This window comes from Ambystoma mexicanum, chromosome 12 (genome assembly GCF_040938575.1).
Source record: "Ambystoma mexicanum isolate Mex_15411 chromosome 12, UKY_AmexF1_1, whole genome shotgun sequence".
NCBI classification, from domain to species: Eukaryota; Metazoa; Chordata; class Amphibia; order Caudata; family Ambystomatidae; genus Ambystoma; species Ambystoma mexicanum.
Window position 1 is genome coordinate 27,590,530 of NC_090936.1, and position 25,952 is coordinate 27,616,481.

At 50.0% G+C, this 25,952-nt stretch overlaps 1 protein-coding gene across 2 annotated transcripts in view; it reads left to right on the forward strand.

Moving 5' to 3' along the window:
* The window catches only part of PLXNB2 (plexin B2), a 775,326-nt gene that overhangs the window by 97,025 nt on the left and 652,349 nt on the right, over positions 1 to 25,952 (forward strand). For both annotated transcript variants that reach the window (XM_069627846.1, XM_069627845.1), the window contains exon 2: positions 15,709 to 15,847. The gene's annotated coding sequence lies outside the window, so the exon portion shown is untranslated. The remainder of the gene's footprint in view (positions 1 to 15,708; positions 15,848 to 25,952) is intronic.

Here is a 25,952-nt window from a genome sequence, read left to right on the forward strand (position 1 = left end):
CTGTGGTGGGCCCTGCTCCCTAGATGATTGAAGCATTTGTTGGTCATGAAATTGACGCAACTAATTACGTAAGAAAATGCTAGATGGTTTTCATGTCATCGCTATTGAACATGACGGGCAATTTAGAATAAACAGGGCCGCAGATGTCCTCTCTGTTGCGGGGCCATTGCATCATGCATGTTCTGTAAAGGCACACATTACACCCATGCCACGGTGTGACCACCAATGTTTCTTTAGCTGCCGGCTTTGTTTCCTGTTGTTCCTCCTACACGAGGTTACACCGTTACTTATCTGTCGGTTTGTCCGGCTCCAGACGTGGGACCGGTGAAAGTCCACCATGCCAAAATAAACGCTCTTTGAAAAAGTACATGTCCTTGTTGCCACCTGTGCAAATACGGGTTTGCAGGGCGCCCATCTTGTTTTTACAGCTCTGCACGCAGCTTCCTCACTATTGGGGACTGCGGGTTCTGCGCCCTGAGACCTTTTCATTTGTTAGATTCTCCTGCCATTGTCTTTTTCCTAACCCACACTTGCCTTACGTGAAAATCAAAATGCCCATCGGACTGCGTCGGACCAGTATCATGCCCAGGGCGACGAGCAACTAGGACTAAGGGGGTGATGTCATGGGGAGAGTTGAGGGGGAAGAAAGCGGGAGTCCAGGAAGGAACGCTGGAAGGGTGGCCATGAGACGGGAAGGAACCCTGGAAGGGTGGCCATGAGACGGGAAGGAACCCTGGAAGGGTGGCCATGAGACGGGAAGGAACCCTGGAAGGGTGGCCATGAGACGGGAAGGAACCCTGGAAGGGTGGCCATGAGACGGGAAGGAACCCTGGAAGGGTGGCCATGAGACGGGAAGGAACCCTGGAAGGGTGGCCATGAGACGGGAAGGAACCCTGGAAGGGTGGCCATGAGACAGGAAGGAACCCTGGAAGGGTGGCCATGAGACGGGAAGGAACCCTTGATGGTAACCATGAGACGGGAAGGAACCCTTGAAGGGTGGCCATGAGCCAGGAAGGAACCCTTGAAGGGGGCCATGAGCCAGAGGGTGGCCATGAGACGGGAAGGAACCCTTGAAGGTGACCATGAGCCAGGAAGGAACCCTTGAAGGGTGGCCATGAGCCAGGAAGGAACCCTTGAAGGGGGCCATGAGACAGGAAAGAACCCTTGAAGGGTGGCCATGAGACGGGACGGAACCCTTGAAGGGTGGCCATGAGCCAGGAAGGAACCCTTGAAGGGTGGCCGTGAGCCAGGAAGGAACCCTTGAAGGGTGGCCGTGAGCCAGGAAGGAACCCTTGAAGGGTGGCCGTGAGACGGGAAGGAACCCTTGAAGGTGGCCATGAGACGGGAAGGAACCTTTGAAGGTGGCCATGAGACAGGAAGGAACCCTGGAAGGGTGGCCATGAGACAGGAAGGAACCCTGGAAGGGTGGCCATGAGCCAGGAAGGAACCCTTGAAGGGGGCCATGAGACAGGAAAGAACCCTTGAAGGGTGGCCATGAGACAGGAAAGAACCCTTGAAGGGTGGCCATGAGACGGGACGGAACCCTTGAAGGGTGGCCATGAGACAGGAAGGAACCCTTGAAGGGTGGCCGTGAGCCAGGAAGGAACCCTTGAAGGGTGGCCGTGAGCCAGGAAGGAACCCTTGAAGGGTGGCCGTGAGCCAGGAAGGAACCCTTGAAGGGTGGCCGTGAGACGGGAAGGAACCCTTGAAGGTGGCCATGAGACGGGAAGGAACCTTTGAAGGTGGCCATGAGACAGGAAGGAACCCTGGAAGGGTGGCCATGAGACAGGAAGGAACCCTGGAAGGTTGGCCATGAGACAGGAAGGAACCCTGGAAGGGTGGCCATGAGACAGGAAGGAACCCTTGAAGGGGGCCATGAGACAGGAAGGAACCCTTGAAGGGGGCCTTGAGCCAGGAAGGAACCCTTGAAGGTGGCCATGAGACGGGAAGGAACCCTTGAAGGTGGCCATGAGACGGGAAGGAACCCTGGAAAGGTGGCCATGAGACAGGAAGGAACCCTGGAAGGTTGGCCATGAGACAGGAAGGAACCCTGGAAGGGTGGCCATGAGACAGGAAGGAACCCTTGAAGGGGGCCATGAGACAGGAAGGAACCCTTGAAGGATGGCCATGAGCCAGGAAGGAACCATTGAAGGTGACCATGAGCCGGGAAGGAACCCTTGAAGGTGGCCATGAGCCAGGAAGGAACCCTTGAAGGTGGCCATGAGCCGGGAAGGAACCCTTGAAGGGTGGAGTTTTGGCTATTGGGTGGCGCTTTAGCCATGACCAAGCCACAATTATTGGCATAGGGGGAGATGAGATGTGAGGAAACACACCGAGCCTGTGTGTGTTTGAAAGTTTACGTGACCATTTACCGCTTGTGGCCATGCTGGTTCCTCTGCCGGATCACGCCTGCTAACGGTGCAAACGCACGCTCGGGGGATCTTGTTAAGCCAGCACTGTTGCACAGATGCCTCAATCTCTGGGCTTTTACGAGTTTGCCATTGTTATTTGTAGACCATCTTCTGCATGCTAATGACTCCATTGCATCCGTAAATCTGATCCTGGTGTAATAAAAATGTAGTGATCACGTGGACCTTGAGCCACTTGATTCATAAGCCTTATGCATTGTAGCATATCTCACTAGCATTTAGCTCATGTCAAAAATCCGCATTGTCAAAGCCCACGTTTTGCTCAGTTTGGAGGCATTAGGTGGGCATTTGCCAGGAACTGGCATCATATGGCTGAGGACTTGCCCAATATGTCTGCAGGGGCCATTTCGGGGCCAGGCATTACTATTATGGCATTGCCTGACAAATGCCTGTACCATGCCTACACAAAAGCCAAACATGGTTGACTTTGCCCATGCTGTTATTAGTTTTGGTGCTTAGGCGTGATTAGGGACAAGCAATTCAGGCTACCCCAAGAAGCCCAATGGAAAGCGCATATGAACCGTTCATCTTGGGGTCACATAACGCTATTGAAGTTGTTGTTCGAAATGATTACCGTAGGCCCTCGCTCGTGTGAGGGTTTGTGGGTTAGACACCAATATCTTTAGCTTTTCTGCATGAAGACTGGTAATGTGCCAACATGTATTCGTTATTGTGTTCTGGAAGTTGGACACCTGGTTTGGTCATCCTGTTTGAAGACCATTGGCCTCCAACTTTTAGCTTTCCAAATGTATTGGCCAATTACTCCCATTAGCCCTAATCCAACATAGCCAATGGTGTAGGATCATGGGACTTTTAGTCCAAAACATCTAGAGAGCCACAAGCTGCAGATCCCTGGTCTACAGTGAGATTTCTTCACGAGGGGAGGCTCTTATTTTGCATTCCATAAAGCTGTCAGAAAATGGACGCTGATGACCAACCTAGAATCAGTCCTCCTAGAATCAGTTGGAATCCAAGATGGCTCCTTGTCTTCTGGACACTGCCTCGCCACTTAAGGGTCAGTTCTAGTTGATCAAAACTAAGCTCCTGCCACTGTTAACTTCACGTATAATGTTTTTAGACTCTGAAATGACTGTTGGTTGGTTGGTCGATTATACTTGTGGCTTCGCGAATGTTTCTGCTGTTGGTTGGAATACATTTGTATAAGCAGCCGAGGCTTGTTGCTTATAAAGGATGCATCAGGGTGACCGACCTGAGACCTTGCTTTCTGTACTGTTTCTGGTGAGAAGATGCAGATAACCCTCCCAAGATGTTGGATTCATTCTAAGAGGGGGAATGATGGATGGATGACTGGCATGGGGTGAAGGGGTGAGGAGGGTGTGAAGGGTCTTCTCTAGTGGAACCCCGTGCATGGTATCGTGGGCCTCTAGCAAGTCGAGCAGGATGAGGTTTTCTGCCTGCTGTTGATGGCTAGTGTTTCAATGATGGACGCCTGTGCCACATTTGACTTGAGACCTGCTATTCCTTAGGGTCACTAAGGACATGCTACTCCTAGCTATAGGATTTCCGAGCTTTTATGACCTGTAACCTCCCCGTCCACACCCTTAGTATGGGATATGCAAGCTTTTACCGCCTGTCCCCTCCCATTCCACACCCTTAGGATGGGGTGCCCAAGCTTTTGCCACCTGTCCCCTCCCCTCCCCTCCCACACCCTTAGGATGGGGTGCCCGAGCTTTTGCCACCTGTCCCCTCCCCCACCCTTAGGATGGGGTGCCCAAGCTTTTGCCACCTGTCCCCTCCCCTCCCACACCCTTAGGATGGGGTGCCCAAGCTTTTGCCACCTGTCGGCTCCCCTCCCACACCCTTAGAATGGGGTACCCGAGCTTTTTCCACCTGTCGCCTCCCCCACCCCCACCCATACCCTTACTATGGGGTGCCCAAGCTTTTGCCACCTGTCGGCTCCCCTCCCACACCCTTAGAATGGGGTACCCGAGCTTTGTCCACCTGTCCCCTCCCCCACCCCCACCCATACCCTTAGTATGGGATACCCAAGCTTTTGCCACCTGTCCCCTCCCACACCCTTAGGATGGGGTGCCCAAGCTTTTTCCACCTGTCCCCTCCCCTTCCACACCCTTAGAATGGGGTACCCGAGCTTTTTCCACCTGTCCCCTCCCCCACCCCCACCCATACCCTTACTATGGGGTGCCCAAGCTTTTGCCAACTGTCGGCTCCCCTAACACACCCTTAGGATGGGGTGCCCGAGCTTTTATTGCCCATCACCTCCCGTTCCACACCCTTAGGATGGGGTGCCAGAGCTTTTGCCACCTGTCCCCTCCCATTCCACACCCTTGGGGTGCCCGAGCTTTTGCCACCTGTCCCCTCCCATTCCACGCCCTTAGGATGGGGTGCCCGAGCTTTTGCCACCTGTCCCCTCCCATTCCACACCCTTAGGATGGGGTGCCCGAGCTTTTTCCACCTGTCCCCTCCCCTCCTCTCCCACACCCTTAGGATGGGGTGCCCGAGCTTTTGCCACCTGCCCCCTCCCATTCCACACCCTTAGGATGGGGTGCCCGAGCTTTTTCCACCTTTCCCCTCCCCTCCCCCACCTTTAGGATGGGGTGCCCGAGCTTTTGCCAACTGTCCCCTCCCATTCCACACCCTTAGGATGGGGTGCCCAATCTTTTGCCACCTGTCACCTCCCCTCCCATTCCACACCCTTAGGATGGGGTGCCCGAGCTTTTGCCACCTGTCCCCTCCCATTCCACACCCTTAGGATGGGGTGCCCGAGCTTTTTCCACTTGTCCCCTCCCATTCCACACCCTTAGGATGGGGTGCCCGAGCTTTTGCCACCTGTCCCCTCCCATTCCACACCCACCCTTAGGATGGGGTGCACGAGCTTTTTCCACCTGTCCCCTCCCCTCCCCCACCCTTAGGATGGCGTGCCCGAGCTTTTGCCACCTGTCCCCTCCCATTCCACACCCTTAGGATGGGGTGCACGAGCTTTTGCCACCTGTCCCCTCCCCTTTCACACCCTTAGGATGGGGTGCCCGAGCTTTTGCCACCTGTCCCCTCCCCTCCCACACCCTTAGGATGGGGTGCCCAAGCTTTTGCCACCTGTCCCCTCCCCCCCACACCCTTAGGATGGGCTGCCCGGGCTTTTGCCACCTGTCCCCTCCCATTCCACACCCTTAGGATGGGGTGCACGAGCGTTTTCCACCTGTCCCCTCCCCTCCCCCACCCTTAGGATGGCGTGCCCGAGCTTTTGCCACCTGTCCCCTCCCATTCCACACCCTTAGGATGGGGTGCCCGAGCTTTTGCCACCTGTCCCCTCCCCTTTCACACCCTTAGGATGGGGTGCCCGAGCTTTTGCCACCTGTCCCCTCCCCTCCCACACCCTTAGGATGGGGTGCCCAAGCTTTTGCCACCTGTCCCCTCCCCCCCACACCCTTAGGATGGGCTGCCCGAGCTTTTGCCACCTGTCCCCTCCCCTTCCACACCCTTAGGATGGGCTGCCCCAGCTTTTGCCACCTGTCACTTCCCCTTCCACACCCTTAGGATGGGGTGCCCGAGCTTTTGCCACCTGTCCCCTCGCATTCCACACCCTTAGGATGGGGTGCCCGAGCTTTTGCCACCTGTCCCCTCCCCTACCCTTAGGATGGGGTGCCCGAGCTTTTGCCAACTGTCCCCTCCCCTCCCACACCCTTAGGATGGGCTGCCCGAGCTTTTGCCACCTGTCACTTCCCCTTCCACACCCTTAGGATGGGGTGCCCGAGCTTTTGCCACCTGTCCCCTCCCCTCCCATTCCACACCCTTAGGATGGGGTGCCCGAGCTTTTGCCACCTGTCCCCTCCCCTTTCACACCCTTAGGATGGGGTGCCCGAGCTTTTGCCACCTGTCACTTCTCGTTCCACACCCTTAGGATGGGGTGCCCGAGCTTTTGCCACCTGTCCCCTCCCCTCCCATTCCACACCCTTAGGATGGGGTGCCCGAGCTTTTGCCACCTGTCCCCTCGCATTCCACACCCTTAGGATGGGGTGCCCGAGCTTTTGCCACCTGTCCCCTCCCCTCCCATTCCACACCCTTAGGATGGGGTGCCCGATCTTTTGCCACCTGTCCCCTCCCCTCCCACACCCTTAGGATGGGGTGCCCGAGCTTTTGCCACCTGTCCCCTCCCCTCCCATTCCACACCCTTAGGATGGGGTGCCCGAGCTTTTGCCACCCGTCCCCTCCCATTCCACACCCTTAGGATGGGGTGCCCGAGCTTTTGCCACCTGTCCCCTCGCATTCCACACCCTTAGGATGGGGTGCCCGAGCTTTTGCCACCTGTCCCCTCCCACACCCTTAGGATGGGGTGCCCGAGCTTTTGCCACCTGTCCCCTCGCATTCCACACCCTTAGGATGGGGTGCCCGAGCTTTTGCCACCTGTCCCCTCCCCTCCCACACCCTTAGGATGGGGTGCCCGAGCTTTTGCCACCTGTCCCCTCCCCTCAGGATGGGGTGCCCGAGCTTTTGCCACCTGTCCCCTCCCCTTCCACACCCTTAGGATGGGCTGCCCGAGCTTTTGCCACCTGTCACTTCCCCTTCCACACCCTTAGGATGGGCTGCCCGAGCTTTTGCCACCTGTCACTTCCCCTTCCACACCCTTAGGATGGGGTGCCCAAGCTTTTGCCACCTGTCCCCTCGCATTCCACACCCTTAGGATGGGGGTGCCCGAGCTTTTACCACCTGTCCCCTCGCATTCCACACCCTTAGGATGGGGGTGCCCGAGCTTTTGCCACCTGTCCCCTCCCCTCCCACACCCTTAGGATGGGGTGCCCGAGCTTTTGCCACCTGTCCCCTCCCCTCCCATTCCACACCCTTAGGATGGGGTGCCCGAGCTTTTGCCACCTGTCCCCTCCCCTCCCACACCCTTAGGATGGGGTGCCCGAGCTTTTGCCAGCTGTCCCTTCCCCTCCCACACCCTTAGGATGGGGTGCCCGAGCTTTTGCCACCTGTCCCCTCCCCTCCCACACCCTTAGGATGGGGTGCCCGAGCTTTTGCCACCTGTCCCCTCCCCTTCCACACCCTTAGGATGGGCTGTCCGAGCTTTTGCCACCTGTCACTTCCCCTCCCACACCCTTAGCCAACACAATATACAGCCCTTTCCGAGGGGGGCCCTGTTGCAGAAGTGGCATTTGGGGTCTTTGGGGTTTATCCTCCCGGCACATCATGATTATCTGACGCCTCGCGGCAGTGCATCCCGCTGGATGCTTTGTTGTATGACTAACGAGCGTGCCCTTGTGAAAGTACTACAGAAGCACAAGAGGTTGGGGGCACGGAGGGGTGGCGGGGGGGGGGGAGCAGCAGATGTGTGCCGAAGAGTCATTCTGAAATGTTTTACCTAAAAGGGCTGCCCTTGTTTAGAACAATGTACAGAAATGTGAACTCCCTGACGTGTGCCATTGACATCCAATGGCATGGCCTCTGCACCCAGATGTGGAATGGGCAATGTTGTGGTGCCTCTTTCTGATATGCCTCCTGTTTGCACCACAAACCTCTGAAGGCTCCAGGCACCTCGGTTTTCATTTACTCACCCACTCTCGGTGTGGATCCTCCCTGTAGCACTTTCAGTTGTTTTTTTGAAACTGTCTGGTACAGCCTGTTGTATGTTTTCAAATTGTTGTGTTTTTATGAATGTTTGAACCCTGAAACCTTCCCGTCGCTCTGGCCCTTACCATACACGTGTGGACTTTCCAGCACTGAGCTTACAGTATGCCATAGTACCATCCGTGAGTGTTTCCAGGGGAGATTGTCTTGCCGTATTAGAGATGAGCATCAGAGTTTTTCTTGATGCCCTAGAGGAGGGGCGTGTCTTCGAGCCTGTGCAGTTTATGGGAACAGTCCACGGCGGCAGGTTGTCCATGTGGTTCTGCTACTGTTCAACCAACTGCCACGCGCAACACAACGCACAGAGACGCCACTTCCTCCTGGTTCTGAACCTATCCCATCATCCAATCCTCACTAACCCAGCCCGCCCTCTTCTCTTCCCGAGCCACGTGAGCGCCCGGAGACTGCCCTTTGGGTGGTAGCATGGTATAAATCTACATAACATAAGTATTGCGCACCGGCATTGCCCTTGGAGTGCGTGTGGTTTCCGAAGGCTGCCACGAAGACTGAAGTAGTGACACTTGACCTGATGCGGTTTGGTCTAGCTGCAGTTGAGTCTCCATTACCCTGTGCCCGCCAGCCATGTTGCGTGCAGTGATCTAGTCACTTAAGCAGAGGCCCATCAGCTTTTACTCCCCATCGGCTAAAGAAAGCAGAACCGGTCCACAGCACATGGCACAACTTACCAGCTGCTGACCCAAATGGCTCGGAGGCTGCGCTCTCATCATTGGGCGAGGAGCGGTTCCTATTTTGGCCTCTTACTAGCTAAGCATATATGGTTGAGGCCTTTACGTCCACTGGGTGCAACCCCTGGTGAATAGGGATGTTGATGTATATGGTTATGTCCTCGATGGACCTCTACAAAGCTCTCTAGACACAGTTCATTTACACGTTACTGTCTCGGCAAAGACTCCATTGTTAGAGCCTAGTTGAGGTAGGCAGTGACTTTCCAGAACCGGAGCAGCACCAAGAGCTGGAGAGCATCTTGCAAGAGAGAGGCTCTTGACCTATTGGTGGTTGTACCCTGCCTGTTCTAGATTAGTTGTAGGTTCGTCTAGTGCAACACAGAAGACCGGTGACACTGATGGGACCTTCTGATGCGGGTGCTACAGGCCGCAGTGTTTTGTGGGCCAAGACGGTCATTTCCTGCTGTAGCTAGAATAACTTAAGCTGAGGAAAAACCTGGCGGCAGCATCGGCCTTAGGAACTTGATTGCTGCGCCAGAGTCGCTGCACATCTCCTGGATGCTCGACAACATAGGGCATAGGTTCTACTTCTCCACGATCCTTCACCACGGACTATGCTGGCTGATGGGAATTGAAGTCCGGGGCCGCATAATGCGCTGGCTCCAGGCAGAGGACGGGCAGTGTGCAGAATGCGTGATTATAATGTGCAGGCCTGTCCCTGCAAGATCTAGGGCAGGGGCATCAGTACGTGGAGATGCGAGGGGTGCTTGCCCTTTCCATCTTCTCTCGGCTGCTTCCTGGCTGGGCAGCCAGGCCCAGAAGGGTGAAGTGACTCCAGTCCGTGTAGAATGCAGCCTGCGTCAGGCCGTGTTTACTGCCCACCCCATTGATTCCAGCTGGCTGTGCATGGAAATGGATGAATATTAAATTACAGGTTCTGTCGCTGCCAATCCTGGTCGATATGTTTTCCTACTTCATCTGATGCCGTTTTACATCCCGATTGATCGGTGCTCGCCACCTTCGTGCTCAGTCTTGGATCAAAAAAAGAATATCTAATGGATGGACTTCGTGACGAGGGGGGGGGTCTGTGATTGCTGAACGTCTTTGAGAGAGAGAGAGAGAGAGCAATTGGCCGTGCTACCTAGGTGAAGAGCGTAAAGGTGGGGCTGCCTTCAGCTGACGAGATTTTACTTGGAATTAAGTCATTAGTATAATGCATGGGAGCACCAACGTATGTTAATTGTGACATGAACCCCTTTGATGTGCGTCTGTGAGGCTATATGTTGGCACAGCCACACTGAGCAATGCTTTTCGATGCGTGTTGGTCAATGTACTCTCCACCGCCCATAATACTACGAGTAAGAGCAGAGTTAGGTCCGAGCTTTCTAGTGCTTGTTTTAGAAATGTGTCTGTATCCTGCAGGCGCGAGATACAAGCGCATCAGAGTTCACTCGGGCCTTCATCCATCTAGTGTTCATAAATGAAGTATGAGTTGGGTAATGGCTGTTGTTAGGCAAGATTGTGTGCACTGAAGTCTCCTTTGGAAGACTACAGCAACCTTGACCTCCTGGCAATAAGAACCCAACCTTTGGTACAAGTCTGTAGAGTGTTGAGCAGCCAGGCTTATCTCAAGAGGGGGTTGATGTGAGCAGCAGGGGAGTTGCACAGAGCTTCACAGTGATAAGTATTCAAATAAACTCTTACACACAAGGATTCTTGATTAAACAATTACTAATTTATTTGACAGTCAGTTATATAAGCCTTCTTCAGAAGGGAGCAAAATATGTAACCATTATGATACACTTCAAAACACACGCTTAGTTTCTCTAAATCAGATAATACCCATTGGGGATGGCACACAGACACTTCCTACACCCTCAGGTGATTTAAACAGCTAGGACACTGTGGTCATTGATTTATCACTGGTACATTTAGAGCAATACTGAGTTTAGTGAAAAAGGTTACATATAGGAATAAAACAAAGGTTTACAAATAATTCATAAACTGGAAAGTACTTTTTCAACCCTCCAATGCAAAGCAAATTAACCTTTTCCTGAGGGAAAGTTAAAGGCACAGAGTCAAAGGTAAGAAGAGTCTCTCGGGTAGCCAGGACAGCCAATGTTAGTTGAACAAAGGCTGGGGAGCTGAAGATCTTCCTTGTAGGTAAATAAGTCTTGCACAATGTTTTTTAAAAAGTTTGTAGAAATAAGATTCACTTGAAGGGCCACAAGCTGGGAGGCTTGTGAGGGGCAAAGTTGTAAGCAACTCTGCAAGGCCAACAAGACAAGTCTCAACTGAGAGCAAGTAAGGCTACACAACAAGAGGTAAGTCCTCTTAGACTTTACTCTACCTCTGGTTAGAAGAAATGGTTCCAGCTGGCTTCTGTTCCAGTACAGCTCTGCAGATCCTGGTGTTCCTGAGCCTCAGTCGTAGACACAAGAGAGGATGTCTGGGGACTCCTGCACTGCAATGGGAAGGTCAGCGACAGCAATGGGCAAACTTCAATTCATTTACAGCAAATACCAACACTGCATTTCTCGTTTACCACTTCAGACTTTCCTCGCATCTGGGGTCCAGCACTCTATTGAGGTGGCTCGGGCTTGATCAGTCCTGCTTCAGTGAAGTCCGGAGGATCTTCCTGACACTCGGGTCCGACTTAAAAGCAATCCACTCGGTTTGGTGTTCCTCTCCCTGGCACTTCGGTTCCAGCAGCAGCAGCACTGGAAGTACAGCCATCTCCGAGAGGATGTCCAATCTAGTTCACTTTGGAGTTGATTGGTCCCACCAACCCAAGGGGACAAGTCGTCCTTGAAGGTATTTAAACCTTTGGGAAATCTAAGAGACTTCCCTGTGTCACTGCACTGAACGTGCTGTGTGTCACAACGCCACAATGATGCCTATGGAGTTTATCAGACTCCAAAGTCAAAAGAAACACACAAAACACATAGAATTAAAAGTATAAAGTCCCAAAGATCAGCAAAAGAGCTGGGGGTCTCTAAGGTGGGAGGAATTTGGCACTGAAATGAAAATTCTCCCTAACAGTTGTTTTCACAGCAGTTAGAAACAGTATGAATCCAGCACAAAGCACTTTAACTAAAAACAAGATTGTATAAATTAAGCGTTAACACTCAATCCTGCTGGCGGGATCAGGTGTTATTTTCCACGAGCCTGAGTTTAAGGTCCAAGCGAAGCAAGGGTGTTTAACAAGGGTGTCGGGATGATAACAGCCTCTCCGACATGGTGGATCAGGTGTTAACACTATTATCACCCCCGGTTACCAAACCGGTAACCCACGATGCTGAGAGAGGTGTATTTTGTCCCGTTCATTCAAACAAAATACTGTCCCAAGATGGCCGCCACAGAGATGGAAGGTGGGGCCCCTCTTCCATTTCTGTGGCGACCTGGAGGAAGCGCAGCGGCAGCAAGAGAGGAGTTGTCACGTTGCTGCTGCCACCAAAAGGTAATTGGGGTGGGAGGGAGGGAGGGAGAGGTGCAAGATGGCGCTGCAGGGCAGGCCAAGCAGCCAGCAAGCTGCTCGGAATGGGGGCTGAGATTAGCGGTATCGGCTTGCGTTCCGCGCAACCTGATTGGTTGGCTCCCCCACCCCTCGGCCCGTATGGAATTTAATACTAATACAGTGTTGGGCTGCATAGAGTGCCATAGTGTGCCTCTACAACAGGTATCCAGACCTTGGATGCGGGAGACTAGAAAAGGGAAGCAGAGCGGGGGGAGTTAAAGGGTGAGAAAGTTAAAACGCACATCAAATATTTCAAGAGATTAGAAAAGGATTGCCGAAAATTACTTCAGAACTCTATGAACCTGCATAGTCCATGTTTTGAAAGCTATAGGCTTACTGGAAGCTGGGGGTATTTCATTTGGGGCGACCTTCCTTTCTTTATAGAGGGCACCCTGCCATAGCCTGAGAGAGGTAATTGGCTCAAATATTGTCTTGTAGTTTGTGAACACCCGTGCTGCGGCTGGGTTCTGTGGCCCAGCACCTCCCATGTCCCTGCCTTTGTAGGGTCATTGTCCAGAGACCAGGATATGAACAGGCCACGCCTTCTAGTTCTGGAGGGCACGCAACCCAGTTCTTGGAGCGTACATTGTCACTTCGTATTAGAGAAAACGATTAAATTCTCCAACCTGGGTTTAGAAAGGGCACGAGTCTCCTTGTAAGGGCAGGATCTGCACCCTGCCTAAGTGCTTCAGGCAGAGCAGGATCTGCACCCTGCCTAAGTGCTTCAGGCAGAGCTCTGCACTTAAGCGGCCATTCTTCTGACCCCTGAACTGTCCAGATGGCTCAACCTGCATACACTACACAAGCACGTACATATGTATAATCTAGAGCTGTATCATACTTTCATCTTTCTAAATGTGTCCTGTCTGTGGTACAAAATTTCAAAAGCTCTTGTATCTGGAAACAATTTTGTAAACCACCTTTTATTCTTGGCAGAAGGTTGATGAGCCCCGGGTTCCTCATCAGTCCGAGAAAGGCTCATCAGCAGAAGCCGGTAAACTACGTCTTGGACGTTGCGCGTATTTTTTGCTAATTGAGTAGGAATACATATTTTTAATTCCATGTTCTTTCATCTACAGAACCGCAGGATTAACATACTTTCTTGGGGTTGCAGTTCTCCAGGCTCTTTTGATGTTTTTAAATAATTGTGGCGATTTTAAAATTAGATGGCAGCCGGTTGCAGTAGATTAGTTGAACCGCAGTATGTCCAGAGCCATTATATATAGCGGCTTCGAAGTCGCATGATCTCTCCAGTTCCGAGGCCCGGCGGTGGTGTCTTTCATCCCTTCACACTGTTTTAGGCGACACTTCTAGCCATTGGTAAATAAGATCTTCTGGTTTTCAAAAATGTTTGGTTTAGGGAAGCATATGGTCCAAATAACTAGCATTGAGGGAAGAGTGATGGAAAATGAAGAGGTTTGTTTAAAGCAGGAAATGGGAAGCTTGAGATCTGAGACACGGTAATTCCTTTGGAATGACGGGACAGGTGGAGAATCCTCCTTCTCCGTTACATCTTAATCCTGTAGGAAAATGTTTCCTAATACAAGAAGCATTCACATGCCTCTTTGGCGCTCTTCCTGTGTAGATCCACCCACAAATGTATCATATCTAACCTCTGGAGGTAGGTACACAGTCTATGGTTGTGTTCTGAGATTTGCCAGGCTGAGAGACTGAATGCCTTGGTAAGGCTATCATGATGGTGGTTCATGTAAGAGTAAGCCTTTGGCATTTGCAAAGGTTGTGCGACTCATTGGGTTTGGTCATGACGTTGCTTATCAATGCCGACACACAATTCAGTGTGTGGTGTGTATGCATAGTGTTTATCCTCCAATGTGCATGGACAGTTCCAGAAAGAACTCGGTTGCATGTGTGTTGGCTGCAACCGTTGACCTTTCGTTGATCCCCTTTCTATCGTAGCCCAGGAAAGGGACGTAGTATTTTTTTTTTTTTTTTACTGAAAAAATAGGTTCCGTGTGCGTCTCTGAGCACAGAAGCCACATTAATCACGGAACGTGCTCTCAAATCTTGGATTGCCACTCTACTAGATGTTTGGCAATGCACATAAAATGTTCCCTTAACACTGTTGTTAAAAATAGAAGAGCCCGTCAGTTGTCTTGCCTGGGTTCAGCTTACCCGATGTTTGGAAGAGGCACAATCCAATGTTGTCAAACATTCATTCCTTTTTCTCCTCGCATGTACAGGTGTGTCTACTGCCTCAGCTCTGCGGTCAGACATCTGAGAAACGGTCCACACAGATTTGTTGAAAACCAAACTAAAAGCCTTCTTCCTCACCTCAGAGTTAACCTCTTAACCTCCGGCTCATCTGCCTATCTTTCAATTCTAGCCTGCCCCTGACCCTCGCTTGCTCTGCCTCCACTCCAGCACTTCATCCATCATGGACATGTCCCTAACACAGCTGCCCATACCACCTACTTAAATTGCACTTAAATATTTCCAATGTTCGGTGTCCTTACTCTATGTATGTCCACCCATGATTGTCCCTGGTGACTGTTCCATTTACTGCCCTCACAGCCTGGTCAGAATGTCCCTCAAAATCACCCCATTGTAAGAAGCTCACTGGTTCCCATCAAATCTGATTTCTCATCTATTGCACCTTCTTTTGTGATCAAAAGAGCATTGATCCTCCCTGTCTGTAAATAAAGTACCAGTTCTGTATTCCAGACATTAGAATCGTGCCTGCTTTGGGTGTACAGGGTCCGTAACAGCCCTTCCATCACTTCTGATGGAACCCATTTCCTGATGCCGCCTCGACAACCTTTTTCTGAGAAGCCTTCACCATAATTTTGGGATATTGATTTTAAAATCTGCTAGCAAGTGTACCTAGAACTGGTGTCGGGCTTGCTCTCATGAGCACAAAGACATATAATGCTACAGGATTCTGCCGGAGTACATCCAAGCGTTGCGGTTGTGCTAGATTGTCAATAGTTGTATCAATGTATTTCCATCTGAAAGCAGTGCTTGTTGCCATTTGCTGTGGTTTAATGCGAGGCAATGTTAATTTACTTTGAGTATACCAATTTGCTGATCTTGAGGGACCTGAAACGTCTACATTGGGTTCAAGAGTACGGTCTTCTTCCAATCCACAGTGTTGCTAAAGCTAGAAATTGAATAAAGGCTACATGGAGTAAGTCAATGGAATAACTTCATGAACTATTCCCTAGGAGTAGAATAGCTTGTCCGCAGGACATTAAGCCGGGTCTTGGCACTCATTCAGGCTAGCCCTTACCTGTCCTCTGGATTTAGGGCCCGGTTTGTAAGCGAACGTGTCACTGAGTCCATCTACCGCTGATCTTTATGCATACAGCAGTCCAAAAAACTGTTGTAAAATCGCAAACCTGTTGGATGGTGGTGGGGTAGCGCTGTCTGATCTTGTTACATTATATTTATATTATCTAGTAAGGAGGTGGGATGATAACCAGCATTCTAAATTGACTTTTCTTTTTTTGTTTAGGTCTGGTTATCAAGCTTTTTGGATCTGTTGGAAATGGCTGTACTGTGAAAATTACACACCTGAAGTCCTGCCTCATGGGCCACCTCCGAGACGTCCCTGAACTGGTGTATGTCGATGTTTCCAGGAAATAACCGTGCAGGTAACCCAATATTACTTGTATGCTAAAACCACAAACCCTATGCCAGATCCTACCCAGGTGGCAAAGTAAATCTTTATGCTCATGAAAAATGTTCACGCGGAGCAACGTCAGATTTATGCAGTAATGGTGGGAACTCCCAGGTTGGTCCACTTGGTGCGTTCGTGCGTGCCTGTGCGTGTTTGTGTGTACCCATCAACTTGGGGCTTCCACCGTGCTTGATATTGTTTATGGAAGACAAGATGGCAGCCATCTTGCGCGTTACGATAGACATAAAAGGTACCCAATCATACTGTAAGTAAAGGCTGGGGAACATTGGATCGTAATTGTGGATATCGTAAACCTGTGGGTGCAATCAGAGGGGCCATTTCTACAATGGTGTTTTTTTTTTCTCTTTTTTTTCCAAATATGGTATGGCTTCTGTTTGTTGTGGTGTTTTTTGCTTACTCTATCGAAGTATCCTAACCTCAAATGTGCTGGGTCAATAATATTCAAATCAGTGTCATTTAGAAATTATTGGATTCTTTTATTAGAGTATCCCAAAGTAGCCACAACAGCCAACACGTGTTTCGACCGAACACGGTCTGTATCAAAGCTAAATTGTTTAGTGTTGAATGTTTGGTGGCACCTGGGTCAATTTCACGAATATCGCTAGTGGTAGGAGCACAAATGGGCAATCTTTGCCTATTGAATGTATACACGTTGTTGCTAGTAAGTAATACGTACCTTGTTATTGTAGCGAAAGCTGACAATAACAGACATCCATTTGGTTCTTGGATTCAATGTTCACAAGTTGAGTTAGGATAATGCAGGATCCGGTGCAGCAGTAGCACAATCCATAGTTGGAAAAATAGGTCCAAGTCATCAAGAAACCGGCTGTGAAGGGCCTATTAATTCCAAGACTTTCGGCATCAACGGCGGCGTGCGGGTGCTCTTGCTTATCACTCAGCATGATCCTTGTTAGGCAGAAACCTGTGCAGTTCCCTCGGCGACCACTGCAAAAGATTTAAGACTACAGGTGTTTGGCAGTAAACCCACTTGGTAGCAGTCTGTACCACACAGATTCACTTGGTAGCTGTGGCTGAGCAGTCAGACTTCCCTCAAGAAGAGTTAGGCAGTATACAGAGTATTCACAATAGGTCAAGAGAACACAATAGAATAAGTAAACACTGACCAGGGCTTGGTGTAAAAGAGATATATAATTGTTTATTTAAAACCACATCTAGAAAAACACACAGGCACTAATAGTAAGCAATTCAAAAACACAGTCACTAAAAGATATACACTCCCTTAAAAGAATATCAGACAAGTCTTAAGTAAAGCCCCACTTATTTTCAGGCAGCGGTGAGCGCTTAACGTAGATGGCACTCTAATAATTCGTTTGAAAAAGGGAGAGAAAAGCAGAGAATAAATTGAAACAGATCCCAACACTTTTTCACGAACACAACAAGAGAGGAAGGCAAAATAACACAGTGAATTCAGAGTCAGTAGGCCGGATCCGCTTTAAGAGGATCAAAACGAAATGTGTCCAAGGTCACACGGTTGCAGTGCACAAACGTCTTGTAACGGTTCAAAAAGGAGTTGGACCAAAGAAAGGGACCAGTTAGAGGGTCAAGGCGGCCAGCCCAGTCCAGAAGGTTAAGGTGTTATTATTACCTTGTAGCAATCTTTAGAAAGGGAGGCCTGGCGGACACGGTACCATAAAGTGGTGAGAATACTCCAGCGGGGGCAGTTGTGCCTGGCAGCGGATGCAAGTCCATGCTTCGTCCGGGGGAAGAGAGGATCTTGTCGGGGAGGAAGACAGGAGTCCGTTGCACTGCCAGGGAAGAAACCAGCCGCAGAGTTTCTCAGGTACAAGGAGCGGTCCGTTGATTCGCGGTCCAGTGGTAAGTGGCTATCCGGCTGCCGGGGTGCTTGGCACAGGCAATTTGACCACAAACCAGTCTGGGGTGCGAAGAGAAGAAGGTAAACTGGTTGTGTCCACCAGTCAGGGGAAGAAGCCTCTCCAGCCGGGAGATCTTCTCTGTCGTCGGGAAGTGTTGAGTCGGTTCCGCAGGGCTCCACCGGTGGTGTCGTCGTGGTAGGTCAGCTCAGCTTCTCCCTCGTTGGATACTCCGGTCCTGTAGCGACTTCTGAAGTTCCAGTCCCCAAAGCCCTGCTTTTATGCAGCATACCCCCATTCACTCAGCCTAGCTGTCAATCAAACATGCTAAGTGGTGAGCCGGCTGGCTCACCACTTGGGCCAATCACACAAGAGTGCGACTTGAGTTACCAAGGTAACTTAGTCCAAGGTGCCTAAACCCCCTCCCACACCCCCTGTGGTACCCAGACAGAGTGGCACCACTTTTGGAGGCTTCTGTGGAGAAGCCCGCCAAAAAGTGGAGCAAAGGGCTCGACTTGGGTTGGAGTCATTTTAGAATCGAGTCCTGGCAAAAAATACCAACCGGCGAATTAATATTAATTAAATAAACCGGCGGTATGTTCGAGGCTATGAGAATTAAATAATTAAAGTTGGTAGCCTCGAACAATGGGAAAATCCCATAGGGAAATATTCGTGGTCAAATATAAAAAGTAGTTTCCACTGCCACAATCAGGGGGGACGGAGACGTGCCCCCTCGACTAACAGACCCTGGGGCAATCGAATTGCCCCGACCAGTACGTCCACAATATGATGGTTTGTACTGGTTTCTGTTAATAATTTGGGACTAGTAAAGCCAATGGTGACTTTACATGCCCTGGGAGACAGTAGTCAGTCCCAGGGTACGGAGTCTATGGTGGGGTGTCACTATGACACCCCTGTGTTACGGCATGGAGGGTGCTGTGTAACACACATAGTAAAACACATGAGACCCTATGGAGTAAAGGACCCCATAGCCCATAAAAAACATTAACAGTCAAAGGAACACCATAAATCATGTCCAAGAGTGGGAGAAAAAGAGTCTCACTCTTGGCAGGAGAAAAACAAACTCCAGAAATCCAGCAAAGCTGCTGGGGGACTCGCTAGGTTAGGAAATTCAGCCTAAAGAGAGAATTCTCCCTAACACTCCTGTACAGGTATAACTTCGGTTACCTGTTGTTGGTCCAGGTTTTACTGCCAGGTGTTGCTGGTGCTCTACTGGCTAACCTTGGATGCGTTTCCTTGCATTTGTACAGCAGACCTGTTGGCTGTTGATCTGCTTTTGGGGAAATGCATGGGCGCTTTCTAGCCGAATTACATGTACCATGGTGCGTTGTCTTCATCTCTCTTGTTCAGTGGAAAATTCATTTGCAGGGGACGGGCAGGCTGATACCTTGCATGTATGCTCCACAATGTCACGCAGATCTCATGTTTCCCATGGAATTCTCTGACTTGCAGTTTTTCTCTCTTCCTTTTTGGACTACAAATCCTAGAATTCGAAGTACAATAAGGGTACTGATTGGCTTTCTCTCGCATGGAATAGGGAGACTTGAAATATCTGGGTCAAGTGGGGAATGCCAGTCCAAATGCCCGAACTGAAGTAGCATCCATAAGTCAACTCTTGAGTTCTCAATTTTTTTTTACCCCAGATGGTCTTAAAGGGTATTTAAAGTGGGTAATGATCAGTTTGCATGTCAAGTAAACCAAGGGTGGCATTCCCTCCGAGATGGCCATGTTGGCAAGGTCACTGAAATGGAACCCCTGTTTTGTCTACCCTTTTGTGCCAGAGTGTGCGGGGCGCGCTCTCTTCACGCATAGTAGGCATTTATAAGAAAGCATGAATTTACAGTTGCCATGTAGGCACACACTGAGGGTAAACCACATAGGCCTGGAATTTTCATGGGGATTTTACAGGAAGTGCTTTTTGTGTCCTTTAAATGATATGAGAACAGACAGCCAGGCCTAAAACGGAATGGCCGAAAGCTGGAAACGTCAAGAATGTAGGCCAGAGTTAAAAAAGTGATTGTGGAGATTAACAAGTTATACATTGTGGTGTACATTGTAGGGCTCCTGGCATAACCAGGTTATAGACTGTGGTGTACATTGTAGGGCTCCTGGCATAACCAGGTTGGAGACTGTGGTGTACATTGTAGGGCTCCTGGCATAACCAGGTTAGAGACTGTGGGGTACATTGTAGGGCTCCTGGCATAACCAGGTTATAGACTGTGGTGTACATTGTAGGGCTCCTGGCATAACCAGGTTATAGACTGTGGTGTACATTGTAGGGCTCCTGGCATAACCAGGTTGGAGAGTGTGGTGTACATTGTAGGGCTCCTGGCATAACCAGGTTATAGACTGTGGTGCACGTTGTAGGGCGAGTGTAGTATACATTGTAAGGCTGCTGGCAATTCCCTCATCTGCCCAGGTAGACGAAATGAAAATGTATGCAATTGATCAGGGCAGCCTGAATGGACAAAACTCTCGTGACTCGAGGGTGTTTTAACAAAATGTTTACTCGTACCTATTTTTTGGTGATGGCATATTTTGGTACCTAGTACACATGAGTGATCCTATTTAGACGGGACAGAAACAAAACATGTTGTGCATATGTTTTGATGGGATAGGCACAGACATCAATGCACATAAAAGGGAAAAACAACATAAAACAATTTTTACTAAATATTTTCTATAGAATAGAGGGGGACCATTTTCTTTGTCGGGAGCCACAATTCTTGTAGTATTTGCTGATTTGAACAGCTTCTAAATGACACTGTTGATGTTTACCACTGTAAGGGGAATTGTCGACACTGGTGTGTTTCGGCCACATATAGCAGTCTGTGGTGCTTCAAGTTGGGCGGCCTTCATCAGAACGGAGAAAGGGAATATGCAAGGACACTGAGTGATGGATCCTGTGTACATCTGTGGAATGTCAAATAGAAATGTAATTGGAGTAACTGAATAGCCATTTGGGTTAATCATTTGTAATTTCAATTAGCCATCATTGCTTGTAGTTGAGGAGAGGACCCCTCGGAGGGGCTTAGCATGTGCACCTTGTTTTGCACAGTGTGGAACTCTCTTATATTAGTTAAAGAAGGTCCCGAAAAGGCTGGCGGTGAAACTCTTGGGCCTTAATGAAATGACATGCTGTGGAGACAAAAGAATAAAACGGGGGATCGTCTGTGGGTCCAGGTTCGCTATGTCTCATAGAAAATCTAAGTCTGGTGCTGAGACTGCATACATGCTGACCTCTCTCGTTTCTGTTGGGAGATGCTAATCCAGCCCTGGTTTTAACTTGCTTTGTGGGAATTGTAGTCCTTGGTTTATAATGTGGCAATCACCTCTTGGGAGCAGCTAGTCCAGTGCTGGTACACCATTTTAACCTATTATTTCTCAGATGGATAACCCCCACTGAACCCTCGTTGTGTGGTTCGGGCTCCCTTGCCACGCTCTGTTGCTCCTGCATGCTAGGCGCATACATTTTTGTCCCTCCGCCCCACTAACCGCCACTTCCATCTATCCTCCACTTTTTACCCCTAAAATTAAGTGCCTGTTGCCATTAGAGCGAGACTGCTCACCACCCCCTCGTCTGAATCCCTCCTCCCCATATTGTCTAATTCAGGGACTGCAACCTTTGCCCTGCCAAATCATAGAGACTACAATTCCCATCAACCCTAGCTAGCACCGTTAACAGTGAGGGATCATGGCCAAGTAGTCGAAAACATCAGGAGAGCCTCAGGTGGCAGAACCCTGAGGCTACAGCTCTTTGAAGTCTCCATATCCGGTATGCCTGTGGGGTTCTAATCTGGGGGCCAGGGCCTTCACTAATTCGGTCATAGTGCATGAACTTTTAGTCCACCCATATTCATGGGAAAAATCCCCTTCATTCGGCTGTAAGTAAGCAAACTTAAAAATTAGTACAAGAGTTTGGGCTCCAAATGCTTGGCCACATATATATCTGGTCTCCATTGGATGTGCATGGCTTACGCGCTCCGGGCTCTGGTGTCTTGACGGTTCCATGTTGTTTTGCCGAAATGAATTACTTTGAGGTAATTTACTTTGAAAATGTTCTCCGGTTTGTTTTATTTATTTATTGTTTTTTTTTTAAGTGGGTTTATATATTCCCCCCATCCACTTCACTACCACCACTCCCCACACCCTTATAACCTCTTATCCTACCACACTATGTATACAACACTGCTTCATTGTCAAATGGATCTAGTACCAATTTAAAGGGCTATTCAGTCTGGGTCCAGCTGTGGATGGCAAGTGTGCATAACCCTGCGCTGATTAGTGTTCCTCCAACTGTGAAAGTTCGAGCATGAAAGCAAGGCCGTTTCTCAGACCATTCAGGGATCAGAAAGCAGGGGCGTTTCCCAGACCATTCAGGGATCGGAAAGCAGGGACGTTTCTCAGACCATTCAGGGATCAGAAAGCAAGGCCGTTTCTCAGACCATTCAGGGATCAGAAAGCAGGGACGTTTCTCAGACCATTCAGGGATCAGAAAGCAAGGCCGTTTCTCAGACCATTCAGGGATCAGAAAGCAGGGACGTTTCTCATACCGTTCAGGGCTCACTGCTGGGACTCGGGAATCACTCCACGGGAGCTGCCACTAGGGATTGAAGCAGGCACCAATACACCGCGTTCAACACGAGATGCAAACTAACTTTTCTTCATTATAAATCACCAGCTATACTTTACCAGCCCTCCAATGCTTTTATACCCGGTAGCAAACTCCTAGTTACTTTCATGGCCACGTTTGTCTGGCATTTTGTGTAAAGCAAGCCTTGCTCCTTTTGTCTGCAAATGGGAGCTACAAACCTCCTAGAAGTTTCGATATCTGCCATAGATTATGCAATCCCTTCTATTTCGACAGATGCAAACACCTATATTTAAAAGCAAAAGTGAGAAAGGACTAACGGCCGAAGCGAGTCTCGCCTCGCATTTCGCTTCCCTTTTTTGCGCTTGCTTTGCAGCCCTACAGTACTTCGGCGCTATTGTCTTGCTTCCACGCCCATGAAACTTAAACTACAAAAAAGTTTGTTCAAGCACATTCCTTTTGCATCGCCTGTTCCAAGGTGCCATTTGGTAAACCGGTCGCGCCTGTTTTTTCAAATTGGAGTTGGCTTTTTCTTTTAATTCCAATGTCAAGCTCCCTTAATAATCTTTACAGCAATTTCTCAACAAAGAACATTATTATTCGGATCAGGTCGTGCTTCAAAGAGCGTGGAATTATCCAATGATGATCCGACCCTTCATTAAAGGCTATGAACTGGAGCCTGGCACAGTTGACTTGGCGCGTAATTGGACGGCATTAGTGTGGTGCCGTGCAAGGTTTCCAGCGCGCCGCAGCCTTAAGTAGAAACTGTTTATGAATGTTTGAATGCCATCTTTACACGCTTGCGTCCAGATCTGGCTTAAAATTGAATTGGTGTGTAGTGTACCTCCCAGGGGTGTTGCTAGGTCTCAAAAAGATCTGCGGCTGCGCTAATGTTGGGACTCGAGGCTAGCTATAGCCTTTTGGTTGTTGTCCCTGAGCTTTTATACAGGGCTATATCCCCCTAAGCCCCCCCCCCCCAGCAACGCCTCTGGACTACCTCCCAGGTTTAGGGCTATGGGTTGGCATTTCCGGCCTGAGACTAGGGTTCTAGCTGTGCATTGTCTACCTAGTATGGTCTGTTTAATAGACCACACATCCCTCACCAGAAACGTCGCCTACCCATGGAGGACGCAGAAGCAAAGCGATCGCTCTTTCCACTGGACCGGGGAGGGTGGCATGTACCTCTGATTATGTTGCAAAGATGAGCGGGGCTGTTCAAAAGGTTAGTGCACTGGTAATTTGCATTCACTGAGGGGTAGACGCTCTGCTTTTGCAAATTCGTGTCTACCTGCCGAGTTTCGGGAGGATAGCTCAGGGCCAACGCGCTCGCCTTAAAACCAAGACAATGCAGAGCAACATAGTTTCGATCCCCGGGTCCGCGCTTAGAAACCTCTGGGTAATAAGTGTGTTATAAATAACCTATATAAATAAAAGATGAAGGGTAGAAGACAAAGACACACCTACACACTCCTTCTAAAGGGGCCATCGACTGAAGGACAAGGATTCTCCAGGAAGGCGTGTGCCTTGTGAGAGGAAGTGTAGCTAACTGGTGGCTTGACCATAATTGGCACGGCCAATGTTCTACCAGCACCTCACAGCAGCACTGGCCGCATAGCTTGCTCTGTATCCTCCACCTGCGCACAGGCCGGGCAGCGTGGACTAGGTCGTTTGAGAGATTGCAAAGATTGCATCCTGACCAAACCCCCCCCCCTCAAACCCCCCCCCGCCATTACTTCCCACATTGGAACTGTTTCAGTTCTCGTCAATTCCCCCCCCCCATTGAAAGTTGACAACGCTCATGGAAACTGATTCTGTTGCGACTTTTGTGCTGTGGAATGACCAAACAAGTTCTGGAAGCTCAAGTAGACTATGTAACCAAATTTACACTGTGGTTTAAAGATTACAAAACAGCGGTTTGTATTTGTTGTTGTCTTGCCAAGCGTTCATATGTTGGATTGCAAATTGGATGTTTAAGGGTGCGGCCAAACTGTGCAATCCTGGTAACCAGGCAATGAGTTGAGAAGCCGCGTGGTGGGAGTAGGAGGTCTGTACCACTGGCGTAACCTCAACACTGGGCACAGATCTGGTGTGGCAGCGTGCGTTGTTAGGTCAGCTTCTTGTTATTTCTGCTCCACTATTGGAGTTCACTTGCCGTAGAGCGAGCCTGGCGGAGATAATATTTGAGCTGTTTTTGGCATTCATGGCCCTGTGAGTATAAAGCTGGCTCTAGAATGATGTTTCTCGTAACGTGCCATGAATGAGGTCTCTTTTTTTGCCCATGGGTTAGTGATGTAACTTTGTCTACTTGCGTGTGGCGTTGCACCAGGTGTGTTAGAGTAGCCAAATCTGGATTTGTTTTCATACATGCAGACCTGTGAATGGTGTGAACTGTGCAAACTAACTATTCATGTAGAAAGTGCACCCCCCCCTGTGCTACAAGCTTGATGGTCTCTAGGTGCGGGGCTGTGTCAGCATGCTGGGAATCCATGCAAAGTTTGCATTGGAGGTGATGCGGCTGCTTGGTCTCAAGACCTATGGCTGAAATGAATTTGGGGACTTAAGGGCGTGTAGGGAGAGTATCTTTTGAAATGGTGGTTCTGGAGGGAGTTGGCACATATAGGCGGTATCAGTGGAAGTGGGCGGGTGTCCGTCGAGGGGAGTGGAGCATTCTCTGCCCATGGTTTGGTGCGGCTCATACCATCATGCTTGTAGGGGGCGGTGGTGCATATAATGTGTTGTCTCTTCTGCATTGAAAGGGGCCTCGCGGCATGTTTGAGGTTGGATACCCAATCTCCTCTTTGGAAACTGGCAGCGAGCCTGCTGGCAGCACTTTGGATCCTTTCCAAGTTGGTGAGTTGGTAGTCCAGGAGGTGCGAGAAGATGCTGGTGACACTGCCCTGCTTGGCACTGAGTCAACGCACTACTGCTGAATGGAGGATGTAGGGCGGGGGAGGGTAATGCATCCTTGGCACGTGAGCACGCTGAGGGAATTGTGAATCCCTGAGGTTGATCTAGTTGGACAATGGTTTTTGGGTGATAAGTTTACATGGGGAGAGGGGGCGGCAGTGGGGTGGTAAAGTTGCTGAGGACCAAGCATGAGCGCTTTCTTCTTGGAACTGCTGATCTTTAGACCACTTCTAAACGGGCGACCCCTGCTCCTTTCTCCCCCCTCTACTCTTTGGCTGCCCACCATAGGCCCCCTCCCCCCCACCCTCTTGTAAGGCTAAAAACCTTGGCGTCCTCTACGACGACGACGACTCTCCTCGCATTGCAGACCTTGCCAAGAAGGCCCACTTTCGGCTGCACGTCCTCTGAGGCATTCGCCCTTTCCTCACTTTGCCTCAGAAGCTCAATGTCTCCAGAGCTTTGGTCCTTTCCAGGATGGACTACTGCAAAAGCCTCTTCCTCAATCTGCCTTCATCCCCCACTTCGCCCTTTTCAACTAATCCAGAATAGCGCTGCAAGACTTATACTTGGCCTCAAGCCCAGGGACCGCATCTCTCCAGCCCTAAAATCACTCCCACTGGCTCCCAGTGGTTGCAAGGATGAAATTAAAGACCCTCTGCATCATCCACAAGGCTTTCTGGGGCTTGGGACCCAGCTACATCCAACTC